We start from the raw sequence: 16,275 nt of genomic DNA, 5'->3' as shown, positions 1-16,275 counted from the left end.
ATAGTACCAACATGCATAAGTAGATGCAACAGCTAATAAATACAAGGTATCAGTAATTCGGTCAAAGTACATAAGTTCACGTGCCCACGACAGGGGTCCTTGTTGTCTCATTAGTCACTACTCTAACAAAACAACTTAACCTCAGGAGTCCTGCCTACAAATGGGGTGATCATCTCAATAGTGATGGCTCCACACTGGAACCTAGGGGCCTGGCTCACCCTAGATGGTAAGAGACAGGACACCATCAAAGGGGAAGGGAGAAGGAGCTTACAAAACATGTAGATGGGGAATACAGTTGTCCAGAACATCCTCAGGGAGGGTGGGAGAAACACTTCAAACTAACATCATGAATAACACCAAGCTCTGAGTGGGAATGAGATAAAGGATGACTAAATGACCAGTACCCTCCAGTAAGAGCGGCTTGTGTTTATATGCAGCAGACTGATGGTGATTGGTTGGCTGGAGAACTCCACAGCATCAGCTAGCCAAATCAACCACACCTGTAGCAGTGTGCTTCTGGAAACTGACAAAACCCAGGAGCACGAATATGACACACATCTGCTGTCTGGCATAGTGAACTTTTGATGGCTCTATCACTGTTCCTTGGAGAAGGTCCGTGCTTGAGTGTTGTGTTCACCTAGCAGAATTTGTTCTTGTAACATTTATGACATTGCTTTTAAAACAAGTAGCACACCTGCTGTCTTCCTGGGAGACTCTATGTGGGCCTTATTTTGTTCTCAGTGACACTCCAGTGCGATGATTGACCCCTACACTACTGTACATTACTGGTTGCCCCTGAGGAACTTACCTTGAGTGAAACGCGTAGGGGTTATGTGCTGTCTGCCTCTTGATTACAATTTGGTGAGGAGGTAGAGACAGCAAAGATATTGGGCAGACGTTTCCCCAAATTCCATCAAAGATACAACGTCTGGTCCCAATAAAAATTGGGTTCATAAATAGTTGTTTTGACACACAATATAACAATCTTTCACCTCCAAGATTCTAAGGTGAGGTCCAATCAATTTAATTGTGCCCACCTTGGTATACGTACCTAATTCCAAAAGGAATCTATTGTTTCTACATGTTTATTTGGTCGCTTTTTGACAGATTTTAATCATCTATTAAAAGTTATATGTTATTGTTCCAGTCAGTGAACACTTCCATTGAAGGAGAACTCACCACCTCCTGCGGTAACCTGTTCCACTCATTGATCACCCCCAATGTCAGAAAGTTTTTTTTTTTCAAATATCTAATAGGAAAAAAAACTTTCTAATGAAGTTTATTCATTTTACTATATGTCTATACTGTAAAGGGCAGTCAAAGGCCCTCATGTAACTACATTTACCCTTGGCTGATAAATGTCGCCTTTTTGCTGCACAGAAAAGAGATCAGCACATTATCTGAGGGCAGTTACTGATCACAAGATGCCACAAGCTGATTCTAAGGCAGTCATCATTCAGTGTAGCTTTATGCTATACGGCAATAGGGTTTTTGCCCTGTCTATTTCATACAAATATCCATGTAGATCAGGGGTCCCCAACTCCAGTCCTCAGGGACCACCAACAGGTCATGTTTTCAGGATATCCTATAGTGAGAACACCTCTGGCAATGTCTGAGGGCCGACAATAATTACATCACCTGTGCAATACTAGAAAATCTGAAAACCTGGCCTGTTGGCGGTCCCTGAGGACTGAAGTTGGGGAACACTGTTCTAGATTGTCTACAATAAGTCAACATTTTTTAAAAAATGTATCTTTGCAGCAACTAGAGGGAACAATATGAAGACAGGCCCATACAGGCTCATTGTATTCACAACCGTGATGATTCACTGTAATGGATTGCATCATCATTGATGTGTAGCCACAGGAAGACATATATAACAGCCCAAACCACAGGGAGATATATCTTTCCATCCTTTAGGCAACAAATTATTTTTGGTTGGAAATTAACTTTTTGCTAATGTAATTAAGTTACATTATTCACACACCTCTGTCCAAGATAATCAAAAGGGTATTTTGAGTGATAGTTACTTTTACATGAAATTGAAAGTTTTGCTATATGTGTAAGAAGGAAAGTGTCCGCAGGCTATCTTCTTACAATTTGATTTAAAATAGACTTTAACAAATTTCTGTGTGTTGTTGCAGAGGCTCTGAGCACATGGCTGGGATGTGTGCATAAGGTTCAAGGATAGAACTCCATGGCAACATTTGGTTGCCTAGCGAGTCAAGTATTACCGTTACTCATGTATAATTTCAATGTTTTCTTGTGAGGATAAAAGTCATGTAACGACTGCAAGAATTCTGATATAGTTAGAATTCTTGATTCTTGCCCATGTCGTAAATCAGTTTTCTCCTCATAGGGAAACTTTGAGCTTGTACGCAAGTTGTGGTTATGTCATGATTTTGCCACAACATTTACATAGTAACATAGTATGTAAGGCCGAATGAAGACAATGTCCATCTAGTCCAGCCTGTTTATCCTCCTTGTTGATCCAGAGGAAGGCAAAAAACCCAAAGAGGCAGAAGCCAATTAGCCCTTTTGGGGGAAAAATTCCTTCCCGACTCACTCATGGCAATCAGACTAATCTCTGAATCAACCTGTAAAAGTTCCTACCTATCTGTATAACAACCCTCTGGTCACCTAAAAGTTATATCCTGTAATATCCTACCCTCTAGAAAGATGTTAAGTCCCCTTTTAAACTCCTCTATGAATTTTGCCATCACTACATCCTGAGGCAGAGAGTTCCACAGTCTCTCTGCTCTTACAGTTAAGAACCCTTTTCTGTGTTGGCGATGAAACCTGCTTTCTTCTAAACGTAGCAGATGCCCTCTTGTTACCGACGCAGTCCTGGGTATAAACAGATCATAGGAGAGATCCTTGTATCGTCCCCTCATGTATTTATAGATAGGTTTTTCATCGCCCCTTAGCCTTTTTTTTTCCAGGGTGAATAATCCCAATTTGGATAGCCTCTCTGGGTATTCCAGTCCCTTCATTCCATGTATTAGTTTAGTTGCCCTCCCTTGAACCCCCTCAAGCACTGTAACCTCTTTCCTGAGCACCGGTGACCAGAACTGTACGCAGTATTCCATGTGGGGCCTAACAAGTGCCTTATAAATTTGGACAACCAAAAGGCTCCATGGAGCTCTAGCCAGAGGCGTAACTTGAAGCTCCTGGACCCCAATGCAAAACTTGTAACAGGGCCCCCAACTATAATGCTTTATTTATAGTACTGGGCTCCCTATATGGAGAAGAGAGGCCTTATGGGCCCCCTAAGGGTCCTGGGCCCAGGTGCGACCGCCTCCCCTGCACCCCCTATAGTTATGCCAGTGGCTCTAGCCTATAATGCAAAAGCAAGTCCAATAAGTTCTTAAGTTTTTAAGAAGGTCAGCAGTTGTTGGCTGTTGTCAAGGCTGTGCTTGTCATTAGGCACTGGAGGGCCAGTGCCTACGGTGTCTAGTTGATTGAGGGCAACTCCAGGAGCAGCCAGAAAGTTAAAAAAAAATTCAACCCCACCTCCCTAAATCCCTATCTCCTGCCGGAGGGGTGTAGGGAGGTTGCAGCACATGGCTCTGCAGGATCAGTTCAGCTGTCTCTAACAGCTCTGCTAACTATCAGCAGTATGGTAGCTAGTGCCAAGGAAAAATTTGGGCCAATGGCTACAATCACATTATGATGGGGAACTGCACACCTGCCAAACCTTCTACTAACTTCCATCCGCTCATCTAGCGGACTGCAGCTTGTGTCTGTTAATATATCTATGTAGTAAGCTTAATTTGCTTACCATACTAATGTAGTAATCTTGGTTCTGTTGCCATATCTTTGTGAATGCTTGGCATTTAAGAGGTATTTAAAGTGTATGGGCAGTAGTTTTAACCTGCCTTACCAATAGGGGGCAAAAGCACTATAAGTGCCTAAGGCAGCATGAACTCTAAATATGGTCCTGGCTAGAGATGAGCGAGCAGCAAAATGCTCGGGTGCTCGTTGCTCGAGTTGAACTTTCTGCGATGCTTGAGAGCTCGTTTCAAGTAACGAACTCCATTGGAGTCAATGGGCGACTCGAGCATTTTTGTATATGACCGATGCTCCGCATAGGTCTTCTCTTGTAAAACTCTGGAAAACATCTGAAAGTCATGAAAACACCAAAGAAACGGATAGGGAAGGGCAGGGGCAGCATGCAGGGCTGCATCTCAGGCTCCCAGGTCCCACTATTAAGCCGCAATTTTTACTTTGGACAAAGCCTCATTAGCAAAACACACCTTAGCAAACCAGCACACTACCTGCAACCAAGCACAATCACTGCCTGGGGGTCACACCGCTGCCTCTTCTCCTGGGTTACATGCTGCCCAACCCCCCTGCACGACCCTGCGTCCACAGCGCACACAAAAGTTTCCCTGCGCAGCCTTCAACTGCCCTCATGCCACACGCTCGCTTCATAGCCACACCACCCTCATGTCTATTTCTAAGTGCTTCTGCGATGAGGAGGAACCGGAGGCACACACTGCAGAGGGTTGGCAGGGCCAGGCAGTGACCCTCTTTAAAAAGGAAGGGGAGGCGATAGCCCACAATGTTGTTGAGAATCGATGATAAAGTGACGTACGATCATCATTCCAATCCCGTGCTACCTCCGTCGCAAAATTGTCCGTTTTTGTGGCCATTAAGAGGAGTCCGCTGCCAGCCCAGCACTTCTACACATCTCCACAATGCAGCAATACTCTGTGGGGGAAGTATGTGAGCGGGCCCTGGGTCAGGCTCGGTCCCAGCAAACACCTTGTGTGGCCCAAGGTGCTGCGAGTGACATAGCAATAGGGAATCCATTCACACACTACTCATTCTGTTTGGGTGCCAGATACCTAATCGACAACGCAAGGGGAAAGCCATCTGCACTCTGCATCCTACCCAAGTCAGTCAGTGTCTTTGTGCCAGACAGGTAAAACACCGCTATCGGAAGTCTGTGTGCACCCACAGCATAGGTGGGTCCTAGGCGACCCAAGACATGAACCATGAAGAAATCAGAGTGCCCAAACATGGCAGACTTTCACTGCGCCGAGGACATAGGCCTCTGCACAAATCCTCAGCAATCGCGGGCATAGAGCGGACTCCGATGCTAGTGCAGCTGTGAACGACTCATTAAATCAGTAACGTTTGCTTTCACCGCTCCAAACACTGCATTAACCAGAAAGAAGTTCTACAGGCCCAACCTGGCGCAGTTGCATTTCCCCCAGGACATAGGCCTCTGCCCACACCCTCAGCAATCGCGGGCATGAAGCGGACTTCGATGCTAGTGCAGCTGTGAACATCTCATTAGTGCAGTATCGCTCCTCTTGTTTGGCCCAAACCAGTGCCACGGATAACTGTGGTAACATGAGAGAAAATACATGTTAGCCTTGGCCCAAAATACATGCCCTAGACAGTCAGTGTATTTGTGCCAGATAGGTAAAACACCGCGATGGGAAGTCTGTGTGCACCCACAGAATAGGTGAGTCCAAGGAATCCCAAGACATGAACAATGAAGCAATCAGAGTGCCCAAACATGGCAGACTTTCACTGCGCCGAGGACATAGGGCTCTGCACAAACCCTCAGCAATCGCGGGCATGAAGCAGACTCCAATGCTAGTGCAGCTGTGAACGTCTCATTTGTGTAGTATCGCTCCGCAGATAACTGTGGTAACACGAGAGAAAATACATGTTGGCCTCGGCCCACAATTCATGCCCGAGTCAGTCAGTGTATTTGTGCCAGACAGGTAAAACACCGCGATGGGAAGACTTTGTGCACCCATAGTATAGACAGACCCCTGTAACATTCCTGTAGCAAAGGTATAAGCAGACCCCAGTAACATTTCCGTAGCAGAAGTATAGGCAGAACCGAGTAACATTTCTGTAGTAACAGTATAGACAGACCCCAGTAACATTTCTGTAGCAGAAGTATAGGCGAACCCCTGTAACATTTATGTGGCAGAAGTATAGGCAGACCCCAGTAAGAATTCTGCAGCAGAAGTATAGGCAGACCCCTGTAACATTTATGTAGCAGAAGTATAGGCAGACCCCAGTAACATTTCTGTAGTAACAGTATAGACAGACCCCAGTAACATTTCTGTAGTAACATTATAGACAGACCCCAGTAACATTTCTGTAGTAACAGTATAGAACAGTGGTGGTGAACCTATGGTATGCGTGCCGGAGGCGGCACTCAGCCTTCCAAGCTGGCACTCGCCGCTGTCGGCTGCTCACCACATTAGTAAATACCAGCAGGGGTGTTACAGCTCCCCTGCTGGTATTCACTCAGCAGCGCTGCTAGAGGCGCTGATCCCGACTCACACTGTGATGTCAGTGTGCAGCCAGGATCCTCCTCCCCCCTCCTCTGATGTCTCCTACTTGGTTCCGCGAGAGCAGGGGAGGGGAGGAGGTGTCTGGCAGCACATCACATTATGCTCCTGGGATCAGTAGCAGCAACAGCGCCAAGCAGAGGAGGTGGGGGGGGGGGGCTCTATTACTACAGGGGCCACTGTGGGATGTCACTATTACTACTGGCTACTGTTGGATATTACTATTACTACCGGGGACGCTGTGAAGTGTCACTATTACTACTGGGGACCACTGTGGGGTGTCACAATTACTACTTGGGTCACTGTGGCATGTCACTATTACCACCGAGACCACTGTGTGGTGTCACTATTACTACTGGGGGGCCACTGTGGGATGTCACTTTTATGACTGGGGCCACGGTGCGGTGTCACTATTACTGATGGGGACGCTGTGCGGGGTCACTATAACAGCTAAAGCTGCTCTGGGGGAGTCACTATTGGTGCTGGGGCTGCTCTGGGGGGGTCACCCTTACTGCTGGGGCCGCTATGGGGGGGGGAAAGGGGGTCAATATTACTGATGGGATATGTTTGCACGAGGTGGAAATGCTGCAGAATGTCCTCAGCAGAAATTTCTATGGCAAATTCCACAGCATTTCCGCATCCAAAAGAAGTCAAAATCTGCACCCAGTCTATTTTGAAACAGCCTTGTCCTTTTAAGAACGACGGAGGTAAAAATCATACGTTGTGATAAGCCCCGCCCCCTGACATGTTGGCACTTTACAATAAATAAGTGGGTTTTGAGTTGCAGTTTGGGCACTCGGTCTCTAAAAGGTTCGCCATCACTGGTATAGACAGACCCCAGTAACATTTCTGTAGCAGAAGTATAAGCGAACCCCTGTAACATTTATGTGGCAGAAGTATAGGCAGACCCCTGTAACAATTCTGTAGCAGAAGTATAGGCAGACCCCTGTAACAATTCTGTAGCAGAAGTATAGGCAGACCCCTGTAACATTTATGTAGCAGACGTATAGGCAGACCCCAGTAACATTTCTGTAGTAAAAGTATAGGCAGACCCCTGTAACATTTCTGTAGTAAAAGTATAGACAGACCCCTGTAACATTTCTGTAGCAGAAGTATAGGCAGACCCCAGTAACACTTCCGTAGTAACAGTATAGACAGACCGCAGTAATATTTCTGTAGTAACAGTATAGACAGGCCCCAGTAACATTTCTGTAGCAGAAGTATAGGCGAACCCCTGTAACATTTATGTGGCAGAAGTATAGGCAGACCCCAGTAACATTTCTGTAGTAAAAGTATAGGCAGACCCCTGTAACCTTTCTGTAGCAGAAGTATAGGCAGACCCCTGTAACTTTTCTGTAGCAGAAGTATAGGCAGACCCCAGTAACATTTCTGTAGTAACAGTATAGACCGACCCCAGTAACATTTCTGTAGTAACAGTATAGACAGACCCCAGTAACATTTCTGTAGTAACAGTATAGGCAGACCCCAGTAACAATTCTGTAGCAGTAGTATAGGCAGATCCCTGTAACATTTCTGTAGTAACAGTATAGACAGACTCCAGTAACATTTCTGTAGTAACAGTATAGACAGACCCCAGTAACATTTCTGTAGCAGAAGTATAGGCAGACATTTCTGTTGCAAAGGTATAGGCAGACCGCAGTAACATTTCTGTAGCAAAGGTATAGGCAGACCCCTGTAATATTTCTGTAGCAGAAGTATAGGCAGACCCCACCAACATTTCTGTAGTAACAGTATAGACAGACCCCTGTAACATTTATGTGGCAGAAGTATAGGCAGACCCCAGTAACAATTCTGTAGCAGAAGTATAGGCAGACCCCGGTAACATTTCTGTAGCAGAAGTATCGTCAGGTCCCAGTTAAATTTCTGTAGCAAGAGTATAGGCGAACCCCTGAAACATTGGTGTACCATTAGTGTAGGTGAAGTCCGGAAAAATTAGTTGGATAACAGTATAGGCGAGGGCCAGAAAAATTAGTATACCAAGAGTACAAGTGTACCTCTGAAAAATTTATCAACCGAGAGGGCAGGTGAAACCCATAAATATTTTTTAAAGATACAGCTCGCTGTTGCTTAATTATTTTTTTTTTGCACAGAGGATACAGGCTGTATAGTGTTTATCACTTTCCCTCTAGAAGTGGCTCTGGCCCTACGCTGTGCGTCTAATTCGCTGCAGACACTTATAAATAAGTATGGAATTATTTGCATGCACTGTCACGCTGAGAGCGGTATTTTAACGCACACTCCAGCCAGAAAAAAATATTACGGAAGGCTGCAAACAGGCCTAGCTGTGTAATACAAAAATGGAAGCGCTACAACTCCCAGCAGCCACCCAGTAAAATGCACAAGGTCAGATGTAGCCCAACGAAGGAGCTTTTGTTTTGTTTTTTTTTTGCACAGAGGATACAGGCTGTATAGTGTATATCACTTTCCCTTTAGAAGTGGCTCTGGCCCTACGCTGTGCGTCTAATTAACTGCAGACACAGAACGGTATAAATAAGTATGGAATTTTTTGAGTGCACTTTCACGCTGAGAGCGGTATTTTAACGCACACTCCAGCCAGAAAAAAATATTACAGAAGGCTGCAAACAGGCCTAGCTGCGTAATACAAAAATGGAAGCACTACAACTCCCAGCAGGCACCCAGTAAAATGCAGACGGTCAGAGGTAGCCCTAAGAAGGACCGTTGGGGTTCTTGTAGACAGGATCCTACACTACCACTGTCCCGATCTCAGCAGCACTTTCCCTATACTCTGTATAATAGACTGCAGACTTAGGACGCTATAGCTGTAATGGCCTGCACAGCCCGAGATGAAAAAAAAAAAAAAATTTGTGCAAAACTGCTCCCAGCCAGCCACACAGTTATGCACACGGTCAGATGTGGCCCTAAGAAGGACCGTTGGTGTTCTTGAGCACAGGATCCTACACTAACACTTTCCCTATCTCAGCAGCACTTTCCCTATACTCTCCCAGTGTGTGTCTGTGGCGAGCCGCGGGCGGGACCGCTTTAAATACTTGGCAGTCACTTGATCTCACCAGCCACTCACTGCAGGGGGGTGGGATAGGGCTGGCACATCACAGGAGGAAGTGGTAATGCCTTCCCTGCATGTCTATTGGCTAGAAAATGGCGCTAAACATGCAGGGAAGGAAATGGAATTGACTCGAGTACCGCGTGGTGCTCGTCTCAAGTAACGAGCATCTTGAGCACCCTAATGCTCGAACGAGCATCAAACTCTGACGAGTGTGCTCGCTCATCTCTAGTCCTGGCTTTTATAGCAGTGGATGACTGAATTTTCAAATAACAGTGTTATTCAGTGTTTCTCTCTTTACTAACTATGCAATGTCATTCCCAGAAAATACAACAGAATTGAAGAGTCTCGCTTGTATTTCCCATTTTCTCTTGAGTAAAGCATTGTTTGATAAATTAGTACATAACGTAGATAAAAATTGACACAACTAATGTGAACAGATAGCTTTTCATTTGTGAGCACCACTTCATATCAACTGAATGAGTTCATGTTTTGTGTCCTCAGATGATGTATTGATGTGTGACAAGAATGGCCCTGTAGGGAATAATTGCATATATATATATATATACACAAGACATGAATATATGATCACAGAAAGCTGAATTCTCAAGGTGAAAGGGGTTAAATTTCAACACTGAAAAGCACCATTCACTGATAACACTGATATTGATTTAAAGGGGTTTCCCAACAAAAGACATTTAAGGCATCGCAAACTAGAATTCTATCAACCTGAAGAGTAAGGGAAGCTGCAATCTTCAGCCATTAGAGTAAATGGGAAATTGTGAGTGGCTACTCTTCCACCAAATTACAACCAATAGAGACTGCCAGAGATTGATGTGATATGCTGCATTCTAACTTCCTCTGCCAGCAGTCTGTTTGCAGAAGGCAGGCTGTATTCTACCGATGATCCTGCATAGTAAATGAGTGTTTCAACTACTTACAGTAAGTTCATGACTTCCAACGATATAGGTGATAAATGTTTGAGAGGGTAATGGGTTCAGGTTCAGCGTCTCCCAGACGCTCCGGGATTAACTCTGAGTCAGGCTAAGGGGCAGTCAGCCCATTTTGGCTCAAAGAATGGGAGCGCCAAACCCAGTTGCTTTAGGAACACCATAGTTCCTTTGTCCTGATATGTGGGCAAGGGACTTGTGTCCGAGCTCCAGCTTTATTGTTTTGGTAGAGGGCAGGGTTTGGAAGTAACATAATAACATAGCATTTTAAACTCTTTTATTGAATTTGCCATCACTGCATCCTCAGGCAGACAGTTCCATAGTCTCACTGCTCTTACAGTAAAGAACCCCCTTCTATGTTGGTGTAGAAACCTTCTTTCCTCTAGATGCAGAGAGCGCCCCCTTGTTACAGTCACAGACCTAAGTATAAACAGATCCTGGAGAGATCTCTGTATTGTCTCCTGATATAATTATACATAATTATTAGGTCACCCCTCAGCCATCTTTTTTCTAAACTAAATAACCCCAATTTTGATAATCTCTCTGGGTATTGTAGTCCGCCCATTCCGTTTATTACTTTAGTTGCTGGACTTTGAACCCGCTCAAGCTGTGATATGTTTGAACAAATTTTAAGCGATAATCATTGCGTGCAAATAGGGCTTTAGAAGCATCATGTATTTTTGTTAGCCATTAACCCTTTCCAATCCACTGTCTGACCTCTGAAGACATTATGATTTAAGGCTGTACAGCTCCGATGTTGGAAGACGTCCGTCAGGGTTCTCTTACTGTATATTGCCAGCCTCTCTGCTGTTGGAGCCTATCCAACGTGTCACCTCATGCAGTACCGGCTTTAGCCAGCATATAGCGCCGTTGTATAACGGCAAAAAAAGAGTAAGCCCCCTAGGAAAACCAGGATACAAATTGGATTGGGAAGGGTTAAAAGGTATCATATCCACAAGATTACTTGGTTTCTCTTACTGAAAACAATCCCACTTTGCTCTACTGGCTAACACAGTACTAATCTTTTTTGGTTTTAGAAACCCTTCAAACATTTTAGCCACAATAGAAGTAAGACATACAGGCCTACAGTTTCCAGGTTCACTTTTTGCTCCCTTTTTGAATATTGGCACCACATCGGCAATTCGCCAATCCAGTGGAATAGACCTTGTGACTATAGAGCCCTTAAATTAAAGAAACAACGGTCTGTCTATCACAATACATAATTCCTTTTGAACCTAGGGGTGTATGCCATCGAGACCCCACAATTTGTCTAATTTAATCTTCTTAAGGTGGGTTTGCACTTCTTCCTGTTCTTCCTGGGTTAAACCGGTGACATCTAGTAGAGAGTTTCTTTATCAGGATAATTCACAATAAAAAAACTTGATGCGACTCTTGGGAAAAGTGTATTTCTGCTCTATTGAAAAAAGTGCCTTAAAACCAGGAAACAGAGAACGCGTTTCGAACTGCACAGAGTTCTTGTTCACCTCCAGCTTCTCTATTACTTTATCACTCTGCATTTCATCTGACCTTTCGTTTTTCACTGTGAATACACTGCAGAAAAACATATTTAATAGATTTGCTTTCTTCTCATCACAATTTTTTTCCCCATTATTTATTAAAGGGCCAACACTTTCAGTATTAATCTTTTAACTATTTATATAATTGAAGAACAGTTTAGGGTTAATTTTACTCTTTTTGACAATGAGTCTCTTTGTCTACACCTTTGCTGCTTTTATCTACTTTTTACATAATTTATTTTTTGCCTTATAGGTTTTTAATACTTTGTTGATGTCTTCTTGTTTTAGTAGTTTAAACACTTTATTTTTGCTGTTTATCGTTTTTTCCTATTCCTAATTCCTTTATTCCTGTAATATATGAACTGCTCACAGTAAGTATTTAAGATATATATATAAGATGTTTCTAAAAATGTCTCATTAATGTCTGTACTCTTATTTTTGAGGACATTGTCCAGATCAATACGGTTGAGGGCATCTCTGAGCTGATTGTACGTTGCCTTCCTAAAGTTTAGTGTTTTCGTAGCTCCTCGATAAAACTCCCTTGGAAATGTATTATATTATGCTCACTATTTCCCAGGTGTCCCTCAACTTGCACCCCTGTTATTCTGTCAGATCTGTTGGTTACTATTAAGTCCAAAATGGCCGCCCCTCTGGTTGGGTCCTGTACAAGTTGGGTAGGTTAAATATCTTTAATTATTTACAGAAACGTGTTACTTTTATGAGATCCACAGGTTTCCGCTTCCCAGTTTATATCCGGACAGTTAAAGTCCCCAATAATAATTACCTCATTGGGATGTACAGCATCATCTATTTTCCTCAGTAGTAGATTTTCAGTGAACCCACTTGGTGCTATGGTATGGAGCCTCCATGGGTACTAGTAATACAAGTCTGAAATGGACATTTTATGGCAAGCAAACTTTAATAGTGATATGAACAGGTGAACAGTTGAATTTAGGATATCTCCCATCCCTGGGCTCAAAGTCCATATAGATCTGTGATAGCGATACTTCAATATATTCACGATCTGTATGATGGGGTTAATCAAGTCCTTACCCGGTTACTGGAATTAAAGTCTCTCTTCGTCTTTAGGGATGAACTGGGCCGATCAAGCAGGATTGAGGGAAATGAGGAGGCAACAGTCTCTGAGGTCAGGGGCGTAACTAAAGGCTCAGGGGCCCTGATGCAAAATGTTATCCGGGGCCCCCCTTCTATCTGTATCTGTACCCGTACCCATACCTAAACCATGCTGCACAGAGACATAACTTTAAGCTTTTGGGCCCCAATGCAAAACCTGTAACAGGGCCCCCAACTATAATGCTTTATTCATAGTACTGGGCTCCCTATATGGAGAAGAGAGGCCTTATGGGCCCCCTAAGGCTCCTGGGCCTGGGTGCAACCACATCCCCAGCATCCTCTATAGTTACGCCCCTGTCTGAGGTTTTACCAACCAATCAGACTTGTGTCACCTTTCTTATGGATAGGGGATAAACGTGTATTCTGACACAACTCCTTTTAAACCATCAAGCATAATAAACTATTTACATAGCTATAATAAAAAAATGTTCCCTATTTCGGAAAAAAATCGAAAATAATAAAATAAAAAAAACCTAATTCTTAAACTTCTAAGTTGATCTTTATGCTGACATTGTAGTGTGTGGCTACTGAAAGATTCTGCTAACGATCTACGAACAATTATCATCCTATCATCTTACAGTACGACTGAAAATGTAATTCTTCCCGCATTGTCCCTGCGTGCCTTAGTGGATGCAGAATCCTAAGCCATTAACTTGCGGCTTCACAGCTGCAGCTTGGATAGAATTGAATGTTCAGAGAATAGACATCTTAATGGAATTTCCATCCTTTAACCCTTAGTTGGATCGATGGAAATGTGACATGCCACACCACTATTGAGCTCCAGGTCATTTTGTCAAAAACAGTGTTAAAAAGACCCCCCTTTCTTCACAAACATAGCAAAGGCCTAAATAAAGCAGAAATAATTGTTTTCACTTCACTGGTTCGTAAAACACTGAACATCATAAAATCCCAGAAGACTCGTCCTTATTGAAACAGAAACATTGCTGTATGGTTTTATTGTTTTACTAGCAAAAGTGAATCTTTTATCCGACCACTAAGTCGCATAATAACTGCGAAAAGAATGACATTATCATTCCCTGTACTACTTCTTAGGCAGTAGGAGATAAAAATGCTTAGAATGTCTTGTTTAAAGAATACTCCGGTTAGGCTCAGGAAACCAGGAAGGTGGCTTTTTTTCTGCCATAGTTGTATGAAGCATTACATTATGAGGCAGCTGCATTGGCATCTAGTCTACATACAATACGTCCATGATACACTAGGTTAATGGGTATTCATATCAAATAGCTGGATATTAAATACTAACCCTGCATCTAAATAACAATAAATAGCAATTAAAATGGGGAGTAATATTTAATATATGAAAGTAGAGAACATTTAACTCTAAGGCCGCATCCTCAGGCCTCGGTCACACGAGCGTTTTTTCCCACGATTTGCAGATCGCATAACGGATGCGCATCCGCAAAACGTGTGACTGGGGCCGATGACTCCCTGAAAAACATCCTAAAATGTGTAAAAAAAAAAAAAAAAAAAATATATATATATATATATATATATATATATATATATATACTCACCTTTTCCCTGCAGACGGAGTTCAGCCACATCCTGCCGGCAGTTCTCCTGAACTGCTCTGTGTAGTATTCAGCAGGCGGGGATTTAAAATCCCCGCCTGCTGAATGGGCTGCCTCTGATTGGTCATAGCCCTCACCAATCAGAGGCAGCTCTCACTCATCCATTCATGAATTCATGAATGGGTGAGTGCTGCCTCTGATTGGCTGAGCGCAGGGACCAATCAGAGGCAGCTCTCAGCGTCATTCAATAGCTGAGAGCTGCCTCTAATTGCTCCCTGCGCTCAGCCAATCAGAGGCAGCACTCACTCACCCATTCATGAATTCATGAATGGGTGAGTGAGAGCTGCCTCTGATTGGTGAGGGCTATGACCAATCAGAGGCAGCCCATTTAGCAGGCGGGGATTTAAAATCTGAATACTACACAGAGCAGTTAAGGAGAACTGCCGGCCGGACGCGGCTGAACTCCGTCTGCAAGGAAAAGGTGAGTATATATATATTTTTTTATTTTTACACATTTTAGGATGGTTTTCAGGGAGGGGCTTATATTTTTAAGCCCTTCCCCGAAAATTCATCCAGCGCTTGCCGGCAGCCCATTGCTTTCAATGGAGCCGGCTGTATTACCGGCTCCATTGAATTCAATGGGCGAACATCGTTCTTCTCTGCCACAGCTGTAACAGCTGTGGTAGAGGAGAACGATCTTTAAGTATATGTTCTCAATGGGGTCAGCGCTGCTGCCCCCGGCCCCATTGAGCGCATATATAGAACACAGCGATGCGCAGAACGCAGATAGGCGCGTTCTGCGAATCGTTGTGTCCTATAATTGATCGCACATCCGCGTAAAAAGCGGACATGTGACCGATCCCATTGGGATGCATTTGGTCTATAGATCTGCAGATCGCAAGCGTGTCTGCAGATCGGACCAAAAAACGGTCGTGTGTCCGAGGCCTCACGTGGAAGAATCGCTGTTGCCAAATCCGCACCTAAATGATACCATATTTTCACTTGCGGAACAGCTGTGGAATTAAACCCTTGTATTTCAAGGGCTAAGTTTTGAAGCATCATTCCACAGCATGTGTCGTGGAACCTTCCTTTGTGGAACCACGGCTTACTCAATTTGGAATGTTTACACCCCTCCATATTAATTCTGAATTGATAATGCGCATAAGAAGTTTTCACACTGACACGAGGTTCAGCATGTATAGCTTCCTCAATTCTCCTTTATTGTTGGGCGCGTAGCCTGTTTTAAAACAGTTTAACATATCCGCCCATCTGGGCAGGTCAAAGGATTACATAGATACAACGTATTGTTTAATTATTGGATAAGCATCTTGCAATTCTTCCATCCTCCGGTCATCTGTGATTGGCCATCAGGTGGTGGATGAAATGACTGGGTTGTCTTAGGCCCACGTGTGGTTCCTTCGATATAATTGGGTTACATCATGAGTTAGTAATAGCATAGACCTCCCATGTTATTTGCATACGTTTCCAGTAAAATTGCTTGGGTAATTTCTGCGGTAGCTGTTTCAGACTGCGGTTGTCCATGTCTGAGTTAACTGTCTTCCAAAGTTGCAAAACAGATGGAAAACATGACGTGTTTATACTATATATTATCTTGTCAGCGTTTTGAGAACAGAAGTTTCATGTTGGCTTCCCCATGTCAGCAGAGTTATAAAACAGATATTTTCATATGAACGGAAGTACCTATTGCATAACTGTAAGAACATTATATTTGTAGCAAGACAGAAAGCAAATATGTATACAGAATGTTAAATTGAC

Source organism: Eleutherodactylus coqui, chromosome 10 (assembly GCF_035609145.1).
Source record: "Eleutherodactylus coqui strain aEleCoq1 chromosome 10, aEleCoq1.hap1, whole genome shotgun sequence".
Lineage (NCBI taxonomy): Eukaryota > Metazoa > Chordata > Amphibia > Anura > Eleutherodactylidae > Eleutherodactylus > Eleutherodactylus coqui.
The sequence above is the reverse complement of the archived record's forward strand: the minus strand, read 5'-3'. Positions refer to the sequence as shown.